The sequence below is a fragment of the Mauremys mutica genome, chromosome 1 (assembly GCF_020497125.1).
Source record: "Mauremys mutica isolate MM-2020 ecotype Southern chromosome 1, ASM2049712v1, whole genome shotgun sequence".
Classification (NCBI taxonomy): Eukaryota; Metazoa; Chordata; order Testudines; family Geoemydidae; genus Mauremys; species Mauremys mutica.
Window position 1 is genome coordinate 38,440,233 of NC_059072.1, and position 17,013 is coordinate 38,457,245.

At 41.9% G+C, this 17,013-nt stretch overlaps 1 long non-coding RNA gene across 1 annotated transcript in view; it reads right to left on the minus strand.

The window, feature by feature from the left end:
• Positions 1 to 1,696: 1,696 nt before the first annotated feature.
• The window catches only part of LOC123362287, a 34,187-nt gene continuing 18,870 nt past the window's right edge, over positions 1,697 to 17,013 (minus strand). The window contains exons 2-4 of the long non-coding RNA XR_006576399.1: positions 14,496 to 14,568; positions 2,718 to 2,757; positions 1,697 to 1,876 (exon numbers count right to left, since the gene is read on the minus strand). This is a non-coding gene — a long non-coding RNA (uncharacterized LOC123362287). The remainder of the gene's footprint in view (positions 1,877 to 2,717; positions 2,758 to 14,495; positions 14,569 to 17,013) is intronic.

The following is a 17,013-nucleotide window of genomic DNA, read 5'->3' on the forward strand; positions in this document are numbered from 1 at the left end:
TCCCTCCCAGCGCAGCGGCCACTGAAATGCTTTAAAAATTTTTTTGGGGGGTGCCACTTTTTGGCGCTCCCAAATCTTGGCGCCTTAGGCAACCACCTAGTTGGCCTAAATGTAGCACCGGTCCTGCAGGCTCGGGGCTCCCCACAGCTCCACTACTGGCTTTAGCTGTGTGTGTGTGTGGCAGGGGGGAGAGGGGCGGGGGGTAGAGCTCAAGGCTTTAGCTACTGGGGGAGGGGCTGAAATCAGAGCTCCCCTCATAGCTAAAGCCCCGAGCCCCAGCACCCCCTGTGGGGCTGAAGCCAAGCACAGAGCCATGGGGCTGAAGCCCTGAGTCCCAGTGCCCCCTGCAAGGCTGACCCTGGGAGCTAAATCTCTGAGTCTGGTGCTCCTGAGAGTCAGAAGCCATGACCACCCCTCCCATGCCTGCAGCCCTGACTCCCCCTCCCCCGCAGCTGCAGCCCCAACCTCCCTGAAGCCCTCAGCCTGGGGGCTAAAGGCAGTAGAGTATTTGCGTTTATATTTTTTTGTCTGCACTGCTGCCTGATTAAGGACTTCTCATTCCACAGGGTGTCTGGTTGACCAGCAAGTCCGTAACTCTGGTGTTCGGATCTTTGAAGTTCTATTGTATTGAAAATGCCTGTGCACACTAATGTGTTATATAGAATGTTTTTTAAAATGATTCAGCCTGCTTATTTTATAAAGATTTTCTAGATTCATTCAGCACTGTCCATCCTAGAAGCTAGACAGCCTTCAAGACTATCCCTTACAGCTATCCAAATTTCATCCAAGCTGTCAAGTATGCATTATCTGAAGAAAAAAAAATACGATTGAATGCTGTAAATTTTAAGTGGGTAGGATTTTCTAAAGAGTGCAATAGCACCACAGACAGGGACTGTTTTAAGTGTGTGTGTGTGGGGGGGCAATCAGGGCAGTTTCCTTGGGCACCAACTTCCAGGGGTACCAAATCAACATCTGGAGGTGCCACATTGCTCAACAAAAAATAGAAAATGTACATAAAATAACAACACAAGACAAGCACAATTGAATCAAAGACTGTCTACAGGCCTATGTCACCAGAATTAAGGAAGCAAAGAGATCTCTCTCTTCCATCATCACAGCTGCAGATTCACAGCTAACAAAGCTATTCTGAATAGGGAAGTAGATAGTCAACTCAGGCTGCTTTGGCCAAATATGGAGCCCAAGGATCATCAACAGCTAAGAACCCGCCTTCTGATTCACAGCTATCACACAAAACATGAAGTGGCAAAAGGCAGAAATCTCTAACCCAGACCAGATGGCATTTAGTAACGACTCTATCAAACATGACAGAATTGGCTCTTGCATATGTTGGCAGTGGCAGAGAAATTGACCACTACTGTGTGTGATGGCCTTTCAGAAAACTTGCCAGAAACAGACAGGAGTGGAGGAGCTTCATCCCTGCCCAAAATGTCAGAGGCGTAATGGGAACATGAATGGATGGATAAATTGAAGCTCATGAAGCCCTGAGAAACAGTTCAAGCCACCATCTATGGAATAACTATGCCCAATGCAAACGATGATTATACTTCCTTCAGAGAAATGAACCTACCATCCTCACCTCAAATTGGTAAATTTGTGTGTGTGTGGGGGGGGGTTATATAATCTGACTGACATCTGTCACACAGGCTAATGTCTTTGAGTTGGACAGTACCTTTGAAAGTATTCCCAGTCTAATAGACAAAAAGGACACAGACACATCCACGATAAATCCTCAATGGATGCACCCTCTCTGCATCCCATGACATGATTTCCTTGAGCTTGACTACCTTGCAGGGCAATAGGGTTGAACAGGTGTCAGTAGAAGAAAGCTGTCTTATGCAGTCATGCAGATTGGCTCCTGCAAGGAGGAAGTATCCCTTTGAGAAAGGGAATGATCACAGGTTCTGATCCAGAAAACATGCATCTGTACACACATGCATAACATTTCATACATGATTAATCCTGTGTAATTAACTGAACTACTTCAAGTTAAATACATGCAGAAGTATCCATATGACTTAAGCAATGCCATGGACTTTGGGTAGAGTAATAGCCCAATCCAACACCAATTGAAGTGAATGAAAAGATTCCCATTGACTTCAGTGGTGCTGAATTAATCTCCAAGAGTGAGATTGAGATTTTAAAAGTATTTAGGCACATAAAGGGCAGATAGGCAGCTGGTGAAATTTTCAAAAGTGCCCAGGTCCCATTCAAGCATGTAATGACCCCTTTTTTTGTGTTTTTTTTTAAGAGTTATCAGTTCCATGTAAGTACTTACAATATATATTTTCAGTATAAATTTCAGTAAGGAGAAGTATTCACAAACTAGAGTATCTGCAGTATGACTTATCTGGCCACAACAGAAAAAAGCATAGGAGAAAAAAAATCATGAAAATATTACATTTTTAATCTATTTTCAAATTAATATTTTCAACTTGATATTTTGTACTCGCACCTTTGTCTGTCTTTTCTTGCACAAAGGAATTTGCCGTATTGTAAATCATCTGTTACTGCTGCTGTTTCTATGTGTAATATTTCTTATCTCCATTATTTTTTTTAATGAACAATTGAACAGAGGAACAAATTATCAGTTTTCCACCAAAACCAGTGCTGTTTGACAGTTGCTAATTGAACATAATGATTTTATTAGTGTATTTGACTAGAATTTAATCAGGGCATGTTATTGTTAGAATAATTACCTTTCTTTGATGGTTCTGCCTTTTCTTTCAGCTGTATAGTCTTGAAGGAAGAAAAACAAAGAGAAAAAAGCAGATTTACTTTGTATTTGTTGTTCAGTAGCTTAATTCCTCTACTTATTAATTCAGGATCAATTCAATTTGACAGAGGGTCACACACAAAACCAGACTTGTAGTACTAAGTAAAAGATGTGAAGAGCTATTAAATATGCATTGACTGATACTCTATCTGGAAGAGGACCTTTTCAAAACAGCATACTAAAAATTTTCAAAGTAATTTGATTCAGAGTTGTTGTTTTTTAAAAAATGAATGTAATAACCCCCCCAACTTTTGGTAGATATTAACACTAACAGGCAGAGACACAAAACATAAGACCGTGGGCTATTTTATGAAAACCCTTTTCTAAAGATTCAATAGTTTACTAAAAGGCTATTTAAATGGTCTTGCCCATAAGAAAAAAGAATATATGCAAAGGGTGCAGAGGGAATCCCTATCTCTCTCCCTTGCAAGACCACATATGATCTAAAAAAGGCAGTGGCACTTCATCTGCCCTCTCATTTCACTGAGCGGGGAGAAGCAGTCATGGACATATATTAAGTGAGACTCCATGCCCTCTGCTTGCTGTTCTCCTTAGCATCTATCTCAGGGCTTGTCTACACTGCACATGGTTTGCTGGCATAGCCATAGCAGTACACCCCATGCTGGCAAAGTCCCTTGGTGGAGACACAGGTTATACCAACAGGAGATATTTTACTAGCACCACTACCCGAACAACCTAAGCTATGCCAACAAAAGGACTGTTTTGCCGGTATAACTGCATTGACACTAGGGCTTTTGCCAACAAAGCTGTCAGTCGGGAGTGTCATTTTTCACACTCCTAGCCAGCATAGCTATGCCAACAAACCATAGTAGCATAGACTAAGCCTCAATAAGAACCTCACAGCAATGAACCACCTGTTCTATTTTGCCTTGTACTATTCTCAGATACAGTAACATGAGGACGAGAGCATCGTAAATATAAAGTAGGTGGCAGCAGCACAAAGGTGGGTCTCTAGGAGCTTTGGGTGAAGAAAAAGAGTGAAGCAGGCCACCATAGTTGCACCCCAGATGCTGAAGTAGTGGTACTGAGAAGACTGCATGGGTGTTCCAAAGACTGCAGAAGGATCTATTCCCCCAGAGTATGTCACTATCACAGAGCCTATTTACTGAAAGTTTCACCAGAAGATGACAATTTACCCATTAATCCTTACAGAATTTCTATTAACAGTTTTTATTTCCATTTTATGGCTAATTTTACTATTTATGTGCCTTTAAAATCTATTTAAATTACTATTTAAATATCAACTTTTTCTTTACAGACCCAAAAGTGAGAGCTAATTGATATTGGTAAGTTGCTTGTTTTAACAGAGCACACATTCTATTTTCATAATACTTGGAAACTTACTTTTGAAAATTATATTTATAAAATTAAATCCAGTATGTATCTCAGTTCCTAAGTCCCTTTTTGTTTGATTATTTTTACTTATACACCATACAACTATATAATGGTCACATGTAGCAAGTGCTGTTCATCTGGAATAAATTGCCTAGGGAGGTTGTGGAATCCCCATCATTGGGAATTTTTAAGTGCAGGTTGGACAAACACCTGTCAGGAATGGTTTAGATAATACTTAGTCCTGTCTTGAGTGCAGGGGACTAGACTAGATGACCTCTCGAGGTCCCTTCCAATTCTATGATTCTATGATATCACTTGATACACATGCAGGAGGTGCTCAGAGTCTGTGTTGATGAGGGTGGTATAAGAACCCTGAATAGTTTGAATTTTTGTATGGGGTGTGGATTAAAAAAAATATCCTGGGATAGACTCTAATATATTAAGTTATGGCCCAAAACACAATTTTATGACAAAATTATTTAATACCTAAAAAAAGCAGTTTAAAACTGAAAATTGAACAGACCCTTAATTACCCTTAATTCATGCATCTGCAGGTACATTTTATTAGTTATCGGACATAGCAAACACATGTAACAAAGCTAGTTGTGAATGCTGAAGATGCCGCACTTTTCTTGATTATTCTACCGTTGTCTAATAATAGCTCCACATAACAGAATTTGTTTTATAATTTTTCTTAAAAAAAAATGCCCCTAGGAAATTCCATTGACAAAATATTATATAAGAATGTTAAGATTGCAACACGAAGACAGGAAACGCCAGTTAAAGTTGTCCTGCAACCTTAATTCTGACCCAATATTTAGTTATAACATAACATACTATTTTTCCAGAGGACTTCAGTCTCATTCAGTGTACACAATGGATGGAGAATGCAGGAAGAGTGTCCAACTTACCAAAAGGAAGCTGTGGTCTTGTGAGGAAAACAGTATGTAATTATGTAGTTAAAGACTGTATTGTAATGCATATACAAAAAAGGATAGAGTTAAGGGTGTTTGGGAAATTTAACGTTGGCATTCCCTTTGCTTTATGTTGCAGTCTTAACGCTCTTAACTTAGATTTGTGAATGGAATATAAATGATTGTTAAACAAGGTTGCCTTCAGGAGGGAAACTTGAGAGCATGAATAGAAAAGCAGAGTTTTTACCATCCATTTCTTCAAGGTTCGACATCAAAACAACACAACAGATATTTTCTGTGTTCTTAAAAATTATACACACTGTGTTAAGAAAAGAACTGAGCACAGTGTTAAAATTGTTTGAAAGAAACATCTGGTTTCAGTCCAATTCCAGCCTTTATAAAAGACAGTTGCTCAGCATTAATAACGATGCCCATTACTGGCCTGCCATCTGTTGGTTGTCTCTTTGTTTTTAAAGGAGACAGACTATTTTTTCTGTTCTCTGATAATGTGATCCCATCAAAGGAAAAGCCACAATACATAGCTAGATCCATGTATAGAAATTTCCCACTATGATCATTGTTTTTAAAAAGATGATCCAGATCAGTGGAGACAAACAAAACAAAAACACCAACCTTTCCTTTAATGGTGATAATCTCTTATATATGGAAACATGCAGCAGATGTATAGTTATAAAATAACCATTTTCTGCTTCTGCCTTTGGTTAGCAGAAATACCCATTTCATAGCTGTAATATGACCCAATAATTACCCCCCAAAAGTTTCCAGTTATGGTCTAAAACATTTGTGGGTAGCAAGATTTTAAAAAATAAACTTACTGAAAACCACACATTGAAAAAACAAAAGCAACTAAATGTAAACCACCTTTATTAATTTTTTTCTGTTGATGTGTTGTATGTAATATATCCCATCAATTTATGCTGATCATGTTGTATTTTAGGATACTGTACATGAGACACATTGGAAAATTATGCCATATTATGGAATATCAGCAAAAATAATTAGAATAATCAAGGATCTATATGATAATGCTGAACATGCACCAGGGATGGTAACTGTGACCCTTGCACCCTACTGTAGTAATCTTTGGCCAAAGTATGCCTTGTGGGGGTATCATTTGAAAACTCATAATTTGCTGATCATTATTGTCCTGGTAAAATATGTGTAGCAACATTGTGTATAAAGTCATAAGATTCCACCACTATATAGTGTTACTAGAACATGTTTCAAGTCTAGAGAGTGACCAAACCAGTTCCTCGGAGACAAAGAGCAAGCTGATGCCTCAGCCAAGTGTAAACAAGGTCAAATGGGCCATCATCTGCTAAGTGGCTACTCACTGGCAGGAAAAGGGACATGGGTGAAAAATCTACATTTTAGCAAAGAAGCAGCATAGAATTTCTTTCCATGCAGACTACCTGTCACCCTGCTTCCAGCTGGAGAAGCTTTTCAAAGGAGGGAAAGGACTATAAAAAGAAAGTGGAGCCACCCCAAAGATCCCTCCATTTCTCTCTGACCAGAGCATTCAAGACACCTGAAGAACAAAAGAAGCAATGTTGAACTGAGGAGTGGGGTGGGGATTGCTTTGAATGTACCCAACTTGTTTAAGTTAGGCATGAGTTGTGTTTTACTTTTCTTTTTCTTGTAACCAATTTTGACTTTTGTCTCATTACTTCTGTTCACTTAAAATCTCTCTCTTTGTAGTTAATAAACATATTTTATGTTTTATCTAATCCAGGGTGTTTGAATTGAAGTGTTTGGGAAACTCCATTTGGGAGAACAAGAGTGTGCATATCATTTTTTTATTAATTAAATGATGTACTTTAGATAAGCCTGTATTATCCTGGCAAGGACTGGGCAGTACATTTCTGGGGGGGAAACTGGGACTATGAGAATGTTGGGCTCACCCCGCAGGGTAATTCAAGAGTGGCTGACTGCAGTTCTCACACAATATAGCCGGGATCGATTACTTCCTGGAGGCTGTGTGTGAGCAGACCAGAAATGGTGGCTGCAGCAGCGAATCAATGAAAAAGCATCCCAAGTTAGAGGGGAGAGGGACACAACTACTCAGTCTGGATTGTACCCTGGGTATCTCACAGTGACAACAGTGGCCAATGGTTTGCAGGGACAAGTGGAGTAAGGTAGGTGTGTATTATATCCCTGTAGCAGGGTGCTGGTGCAAAGGCACCTAATTAGCCCCTGCTCAGCCAGCCCCAATCAGGGGAAATAGATTGTGGCTGGGGAGAAGCCTGGTGCCTGGCCTTTAGAATTGGCTGCACCTGCGGGCCTGAGGATTCAAGGGCTATAAAGGCTGGCTGGTAGCCAGAAGAAGAGGGAATGCTCAGGGGGAAGCTCAGTCTCCAGGCTGAGGGAAGACTCTGTTTAGGAGAGGAGATTATCAGGCCTGCAAGCTATGTACATAGCATAACACTGGTGGTAGGAGAACGTTGTGCAAATAAAGCCACGGGTGCTGCATAACTAGAAGCCTCTCTGAGCTTTTTTGGGGCAGCCAGTGGGCCCCGGGAAGAGGGGCGGGCAGAGGACTGGTCACAATCCCCCACTATTGTTTGCACTGATCATGAGAAAAGTAAGCACAGAAGGCAGCCAAGGAATGTTATGGACCAAAGGACAAAGCACAATTGGATGACTTTGTATTTCCTAATGACCTAGTCCTGCTTATTTCAAAACAACACTTAATGGAAAGGAAGACCCAGATTTGGCAGACACAGCAAAACAAATTGGTTTGTTTATCAACAAGGGGAAGACAAAATATCTGGCTAGCAATGTCCCTAATGGTATTTTCATGGTAGATAGAGAAACACTAGAAGAAGTAAGTCATTTTACATATCTATGGAATGAGATATGCAATGATGGTGACACCATGGTGCATGTCAAACAACAAATTTCAAAGGCAGCAAACATTTTCATAACCTTGAAAAGATCTGAGAAATGTAGAATAATTGACACTGATATAAAAGTACAACTTTTTAACACCAGCATCATGTCTGTCCTCCTTTGTGGAGTAGAGACAAGGAAATCTACAACAGAAATTGATAAGAAGATAACTTCATTCCAAAGAAATACTTGCAGACAATCTTTAGAATAAATTAGAAAGAGTTTCTTGCAATATCAGAAATTCTAAGTAGAGCAAATCAACCCAAAGCATCAAACATGGTAAGACAACGACGATGGACACATTTACCACACGTTTTAAGGATGCCACCGACATGACTTCTACATCAAGTGATAATATGGACTCCACCTAGTAAGAGGAAAAAAGGGTGACCTAAAGAAACATTGTGCAGAACAACAGAGAAAAAAGCCAAATCTATCAACATGACAGACAAGCACAAGGTGAAAATAATTGGCAGACACTGGGGGATGCCTTATGCATGAGAGGCAGCAGCAGCAGCAGCAAGACGCATTGCTAGCCAATGTCCTTATTTATAATCTTAGTAGGATAATAGTAAATTGCTTTTCTAAAGCTATTCTTTTCCCCCCAATAGGAAGCAATCCTGATGCTCTTACTCAAGTATATCTGCCATTCAGCCATTCATGTCAGTGAATTTTTCTTATGTCAGGACTGCAGGATAGTGCACTAGGTCTCATGAGACCTGAGTTCAATTCCTGTTCCTCTACAGACTTCCAGTCATTTAGTCTATCTGTAGCTATTATCCCCATTTTACAGAAGGGGGATAGTGCCTCAGTTCCCCATCTATAAATAAGAATAATAGTGCTCCCCTACCTCCTTACCTATTGTGAGGATTAAGGATTGTGAGGCCCTCAAACATTACAATAATGGTGGCCACATCAGTATCAAAGGATCTATCAAAGAGAGATATCCTGACTCTGCAAAGCACTCAAGCAAGTTCTTAATTTTAAGCACATATTTACATGCTATCAACCACAATACAATTTAAGCACATGCTTAAAATAAGGCGCACACACAAACATTTTCAGGATCTTAAATAGCCCCTATGGCAACAGTATTTGGGGCCAAAATGTACACAAATGTGTATGCATGCAGAGACACACATACACACTCTCTAAATGCAAATTTATGTTCACAGTCCAGGTCTACACTAAATGTTAAGATGACCTAGCTATGTACCTCAGGGGTGTGAAAAATCCACCCTAAAAAGCCAATCCTATCCTTGGTGTAGACAGTGCAAGGTCAGTGGGAGAATTCTTCCATCAATCTAGTTTACTGCCTCTTGGGGAGGTGGATTAACCCCAGCTATGAGTGAACTCCTCCTGTTGCTGTTGTGAGTGGCTACACTTCAACACTACAATGGCACAGCTGCAGCGGTTTAAGTGTAGACATAGCCTGAGTGACTATTGAAGTAAATCAAAGATTCCCATTGACTTCACTGGGAGCTGGTTCAGGCCCATAGTATCTTAGGTTTCCTCACAAAGACCCCAGTTCAGCAATACACTTGAGCACATGCACAAATCCTACTGAAGTGAGCAAGCTGTAAGTACCCAGGTACGATTAGATCAGAGGCACTATCTGCTTTTTTCATTATATGCCAGATTTACAAACTGGGTGACAGAGATCTGAGGAGGTCATCTGGATTGCCAAAGGGCTCCTATCCCTTTGTTCTAATAATTAGGCTACATGATCTCCATACAGATCTCAGCTCTTTTTGAAACTTCATCTGAGAGTACATTTCATAAAACAGCACCTGTACCATTTTACTGATGTTTCCAGTGCTTCATAGATAACTTAGGACTTTTCCGCTCTGCTAAGATGTGCATAATAGAAAAGTTGGAAAACATGTAAAAGCATTTACTGGAAGATGTATAGTATAAGCATGTCAGTGTATTAATAGACATGGTTAAATGATGCTATGTGTGTAGTATTACTTGAGGTGTGTCAGTAAAATACCTCCAAAGTAACAGCTCTGCCTTGAGCAGTGGTAAGTACCAGTGATGCATACATATAACAATTTAGCAGATGCCATTTTAAGATGCAACACCTTTGGATTATCAGCTAAACAGCATTCCTAATGCTACACATTTATTCCTTGGCTTGTTTTGAAGATATTTTTCTATAGAAATCCTGTAGGGGTACAAATTACCTGTGGACATCCACACACTGATAATAGCTGACGTATGCAACATTTGTTCACCTCAAACTACTATAACATTCACTAATTTACCAAAAATAAGACCGCTGTCTATATACAATAAGGCTACGCTGATTTACACCAGCAGAGGATTTGGTCCGTGGTGCCTATTTGCTCCTCCTGGACAAGGTCTATATGGTGACCTTTACAGCCAGTTATAATACTGATACATAAATGGCTGGATTCCCCATTGGTGTTAATGGGCACAACTCCATTGAAGTCACTTGAATTGCATCCATTTATGATGAGGTTAGGTTTGCCTATATAGTATATGTACATTATAGGCAGCAGCATAGTACATGAGTGAGGGAAAGGAGAGGGGAAGGGTTTTTAGAGAAAAGGGATGATGTGAAAATTACCTGAAAACAAGACTTTTATGGAGATAATGGTGAGATACACAAGAAATAGTTTTAAATTTAGTTCCACATTATATTGCAGGTCAGCTCACTTGCACCTTCAGCAAATAAAACAAAGATAGAACCACATCCATTTATTATTTGCTACTATAGAAGGGGGATGCAGTCATTCAGATTTGGAATTTGCATATGGATTCCAGATTATCTGCTTAACAGGAAACTACTGAATTAACCAGGGAAAATGCCAATGTACATATTTAGCCACTTGTCTGTGCGCTGATTAACAAGAGACAATTTGTAACCATTTTCACACACTATTTTTAGAAACATTCTTCCACTAATTTGCCATCTGTGATGATTTTTAATTTTTTCCCTTGGTAAACATTTCTGAGAAATAATTAGAGCAGTAAGAGCTTGAGAAAATTTGCCTGGCAAGCAAACTCACCCCTACCCCTTGTAAGGCAGACAAGTTTTTCAAGCCCAAACAGATTTCATTAAAATGAATGCAGAATTTAATTGTAAGAAGGGGAAAGAAAAGCAGTTGAGTTAATTGAAACAAACACTAGATCTTTTTTATATCAGTCTAGGCAAAGTCTGAATCAGTGGATTCAGTTCATAGGGTTTGGGATTTTTTTGGCAGGGAAAATGGGAAACTGAGAGGAAGGATGATCTGGGGTTGGCACTAGACTGGGACTTGGAAGATTTTGGTTCAATTCCTGCTCTGACACAGATTTCCTGTAAATTACTTTGGCCCTCAAATTGCTCTGAGGGACAGACCCTTGAAGTCTGTGGATGAAGGGATTTACATGTGCATAGGATTTGCAGGAGTAGAGGCTTAATCTTTGTGCCTCATTTCCCCATCTGTAAAATGGTCATAATACTTCCTTTGTCATAGAATCTTAGAACATCAGGGTTGGAAGGGACCTCAGGAGGTCATCTAGTCCAATCCCCTGCTCAAAGCAGGACCAACACCAACTATTGTCTATTTATATGTCATGTCATGTCTATTTATATTGTATATTTCTCAGGGCAGGGACTTCTTTCTATGGATATATCTACACAGCAAAGAAAAACACGTGGCTGGCCCCTACCGGCTGACTCAGGTTCCTGGGGCTTGGGCTGTGAGGCTGTTTCATTGTTCTGTAGACTTCCGGGCTTGGGCTGGAGCCTGAACCCTGGGACCCTTCAACCCTGCAGGATCGTACAACCCAGGCTCCAGCCTGAAGCTAGAAATCTATGAAGCAATGGAACAGCCCCACAGACCAAGCCCCGCAAGTGTGAGTCGGCTAGCACAGGCCAGCCACGGGTGTCTAGTTGCTGTGTAGACATACCTTGTGTGTCTATTCAGTGCCTTAAATCTTGGCCAACACTTCTAGACACTACTGGAATATAATTACATTGTAATGTCGAAAGGACATTCCTCAGAACAAGCTCATTTTTATTGTACTAACTTGTGATTGAAAAAAAAAGGTTAATTTCTTGTTTTTACTTTAAAAAAAAGGAGGTAACTAGAATCTGGAGGACCTTTTCCAACAAATAATAGTAACTTTAAGGCTTGTCAAAATAAGCCCTAAATGACGATATTTGATAGCACTTTTTAAAGTTTGCATTGACATTATTATGGGGCTAATTGTAACTCAGCCACAAAACTTTGATGAAACAAAAAATGTCTCAGACCATGTTATCACTAATTTTATTCTGTAAAATTGCATTTGAGAATTTATAAAAGAATGAAATTTAGAAAAAAACAAGAGGCTCTAAGCTCCCCTCTGCTGTGAGGCACGGAAGAGAACTAAGAAAAATAATAAAATAACTAACAAAAATAATCATAGTATGATTGGAAAGGGGGGTGAACAGTGAGATGGCAAAATTTGCAGATGATACAAAATTACTCAAGATAGTTAAATCCAAAGCAGACTGTGAAGTTACAAAGAGATCTCACTACACTGGGTGACTAGGCAACAAAAAGGCTAATGAAATTCAATGTTGCTAAATGCAAAATAACGCATGATGGACAACATAATCCCAACAATACATACAAAATGATGGTATCAGAGTTAGCTGTTACCAGAGGTGATGCATATGGAAGGTATGTGGGGTTCAGTGGCCCCCAGATTGCAGCTAGTGCCGAGCTGCCCTTACAGGGCTTGCTCTACTTGGCCTGCCAGCAGGGGAGAAAGGCTCTGTCCTTCTCTTGAGTGCCTCCTCCCAGCATTTCCGGCTGGCTTGTCCCCCCTTCCCCCGCAGCAGCAGGGCCTGGGCAGGGAGTTGAGGGCGTGGGATGGAGAAGCTTCTCAGAGGGTGGCCGCTCCTCTGTGCAGTGTGGCAGCTGCCTGAGAGACAGCCCGGCTGGGGAGGTGGCAGCAGCCTGCCCCCTCTGCTCCCCGCCCAGGCCCGGCTGCCAGGGACAGGGGCTGAGACAACCAGAAATGTGCTAACGATCAGGAAGCTCTGGCTCGCTCAGCCGCTATCCCGAGCCACCAGGCCCAAGTGGGGAGCAGAAGGGGTGGGCTGCTGCCACCTCCCCAGCCAGGCTTTCTCTCAGGCAGCCGCCGTGCACCACAGAGGAACAGCCACCCTCACGCATGAGAAGCAGCTCCATCCCACACCCTCCATTCATCACCCAGGTCCAGCTGCCAGGGACAGCAGCCGAGCACCCCGGAAATGTGTTGGCGGGGGGAGGTGCAGCAGGAGAAGGGCAGAGTCCCCCCCCCCAGGTAACTCTGGCTGGGTAAGTGTGGCCAGGTGCAGGGGGGCTGCAGGGTAAGGCACCGAGAGCAGCCAGAGGTAGGGGCATTGCCTGTGCCCCTCCTCCTGCTGAGGTGTCTGCGAGGGCACAGGAGCTCCGGGGAGACACCGGTGCTGTGAGTCTCCATGGCCCAGGACCAGCCCCTGCAGGGCCCATAGGCACATGCTCCCCATCCTTTGGCCCAAACCCCCAGGAACCAACAGGATTGTTTGCCCTGGCTCAGGGAGGTGGGATTGGAAGGTTCCTCCCAGAGGCAACGTGTGGGGTGGTCACATACACCCCCTTTACATTTTGTCCCCATCCCCCAGTATCAATAGGCATGAGTCATCTCTGGCTGTTACCACTAGAGAAAGATCTTGGAGTCATTGTGGATAATTCTCTGAAAACATCCATTCAGTATGCAGCAGCAATCAAAAAAGGGAACAGAACATTAGGAATCATTAGGAAAGGGATAGATAATAAAACAGAAAGTTTCATAATGCCACTATATAAATCCATGGTACGCCTATACCTTGAATACTGATGTGGGGGTAGAACTGATCTCTACCCCTATTGGATATTCTCATTAATACATACAAGAATTGCATTAGCCCTTTTGGATACAATGTTGCACTAGGAGCTCATTTTCATCAGATTATCCACCATAAGCCCCAAGTCTTTTTCAGAGTCACTGCTTCAATGACTGGTCCCCCAACTTGTATGTATGGCCTATATTCTTTATTCCTAGAGGCATAACTTTACATTTGGCCATATTAAAACCCACATTGTTGCTGGCACAATTTGTTTATATGGTATCCTTCAAACTGTGGAGGTTAGAGCCCTGCAGAAGAGTAAAGCTCTCTCCTCCTGCTAGCTTTTAAGGTGCTGATCCACAGTGCTGATGCAGAAAGAGTCCCACTGACTTCAATAGGGCTTCATGTTGATGCATGGATCTGTGCATACAGGGCTCATTGAAGGATCAGGGGCTGAAATGCTGCAGAAGGAATGGGTCTCCATCCTACATGGGTCTCCATCCTACATGGCTCCTAAATGCTGCAAGAGCTAAAGATTTCATTGCAGAATCCATATGGCAGTGAAGTATGTTTACATAGACATTTTCTACACTAAAAATGCTACATATAGACTGCAACTCTGATGTTCACTAGAAGCAATAGTAGGCCAAATTCTACTCAGCTTACTCACATGGATTGTTCTGTCATAATTCCTCAATAGCCTCAGTCCTGCAGGAGGATCTGGTAGTATACTCGACTAGCACCTGTACAGAGGATAAGCATATCAAATGGTTACGGTTAGCTATTGCCTTAGATGCTAGAACCAGCGGTGCTGCTGCACCCTCTGGTTTGAAGTGTTTTCCATTATATACAGGGTTTACAGTTTGGTTCAATGGTTCTCAGCACCCCCTCTATACAAATTGTTCCAGCACCCCCTGGTTATTGCTGAGTTATTTTATGACTAGGGCCCTACCAAATTCACCGTCCATTTTGGTCAATTTCATGATCATAGGATTTTAAAAATTGTAAATTTCATGATTTCAGCTATTTAAATCTGAAATTTCACGGTGTTGTAATTGTAGGGGTCCTGACCCAAAAAGGAGTTGGGGGGGAGATTGTGGTACTGTTACCCTTACTTCTGTGCTGCTGCTGGCGGTTGTGCTGCCTTCAGCTGGAGAGTGGTGGCAGCTAGCTGGGAGTCCAGCTCTGAAGGCGGAGCTGCCGCCAGCAGCAGCACAGAAGGAAGAATGGCATGGCATGGTATGGCATTGAAACCCTTACTTCTATGCTGCTGCCTGCAGAGCTGGGCCCTCAGTCAGCAATTGCCACTCTCCGGCCACCCAGTTCTGAAGGCAGCGCAGAAGTAAGGGTGGCAATACCATAACCCCCTTGCAATTCCCTTTTGGGTCAGGACCCCCAATTTGAGAAATGCTGTTTTCCCCAAATCTGTATAGTATAGGGTAAAAGCATACAAACGACCAGATTTCATGGGAGGAGACCAGATTTCACGGTCCATGATGTGATTTTCATGGCCGTGAATTTGGTAAGGCCCTAGTTATGACCTAAAAAAGCACCTTAAAATATTTACTTAGATCCTCATCCTGAAAATACTTATGCATATGCTTAACTTTGCAGATGTGAATAGTCCCAGTGAGTTCAAAGCAACAACTCATGTGCATAAATATAAAGGCATGTCTAAGTGTTTGCAGGAGAGTGGCCTTAAATCGGGGACAGTATTTATATATTATTTTCCCCAACAGAACTCAGAAATAGCATAAGGGATTCTCTTCAGACTTTCAAAAAGAGGCCTTTGGGCTGAAACTAAACATGAACATTTTCAGCCCAAGCAGTGAAATTCCAAGAAGTTAAGAGCAACTAAAAAAGGGGCTATTGAGAGCCTTGCTGAGTGCTACTTGGTGCCTTCTGTAATTATAATGGCTCCTCTGCCTGTCTCTTTCTTGAATTATAAAGTTCTCTCATGAGCAGTTTGACTGATATTGAAACCACAAACAAGCAGTTCTTGGAACTGCTCTAAACATAAGCAGTATGGTTTAGTTTCTAGAAATGTTGTAAATATTTTTCCTATGTATAGAGAACATCTTAATTACATAGCTACACGAAAGACCAGAACTGCTCAGAAGAACCATTAAGGCTCATAATAAGGTGTTTAAACATGCACACACACATATGCATTATATAATTACTACGTTAACTCTAATGGTTCTAAAAGAAGTCTCTGAGGTACTTCAGGCGCTTCATACTTGCTTTTTGTGTGGGAGGAGAAGGGAGAAGATTCAGGTACCATAAAATGCTTATTAACTACTGTGACCCAAATACCGCAATGGACTCTGCCAATGCAGTGCAGCACTGGAGCTGACAAAGTTTACAAAAAGCAACTGAACGTGCACACTTTGGTAGGATAACATTGGTCCATCAATATATGACTGGTTTAAGTTTCCCTAGATTGAGTTTTATCTGAGCATCCCCTGAAGCAGTGATTCTCAACCAGGGGTCTGAGGCCCCCTGGGGGGGGGCCAGGAGCAGTTTTCAGGGGGCCACAAAGCAGGGCCAGCATTAGACTCGCTGGGGCCCAGGCTAGAAAGCCGAAGCCCTGCTGCACGAGGCTGAAGCCCGGGCCCTGAGCTCTGTCACCCAAGGCTGAAGCCGAAGCCTGAGCAGTGTAGCTTTGTGGGGGAACGGGGGGGCTGTGGCATGAGGGCCCAGGCAATTTCCCTGCTTGCTACCCCCTAACATTGGCCCTGGCTTTTATATGCAGCAAACCAGTTATTTTGACACAGGTGGGCTATGGACTTTTTATAGCATATTTGTTTTGGGTTTTTGGGGGTTTTTTTGGGGGGGGGGGAGGCTCAGAAAGTAAAACGTTGAGAACCCCTGCTCTGAAGGACACAACTGGGGCTGTTTCCAGAAGAGCGGGATTCTCTCCTCTTATATGGCATGCACCTACACAAAGCCCAGAATGCATGATGATAACAGTGAGGTGAAGAGAAGATGGGAGTTGCCATGGAAGTGCTATTATTAAAAAGCTCAATCATTCTCAGTTTATGCACAGAGACAGATCCTTACCTAAGGAACTAGCCCAGAATTTGCTCTTGTTTGAGGCTGGCAAAATGTATTATTTTGTTTATTTATTTATGGACCGTCCATCTAAATATGCTTATAATATCATTTGTGTGACTCTGGGAAATGTA